Here is a 215-nt window from a genome sequence, read left to right on the forward strand (position 1 = left end):
TGAATAATACTTGAGATTGATTCACTGTCTAATATAGAAGGCTATGAAAGATTGGTTGAAAAAAGAATGTGCTAAGCCGAAATATAGTTTACTCTAAAGAGTTTACAACTTGTAGTAAATTCGTCGAAGTTCTAAACCAAACAAACATATAGCAAAGGTAAAAAACATAGTAGTAAATAACGGTAAAACTGCTGTTACATGGTAACATAACACAT

Source organism: Sphaeroforma arctica, assembly GCF_001186125.1.
Source record: "Sphaeroforma arctica JP610 unplaced genomic scaffold supercont1.1152, whole genome shotgun sequence".
NCBI lineage: Eukaryota > Ichthyosporea > Ichthyophonida > Sphaeroforma > Sphaeroforma arctica.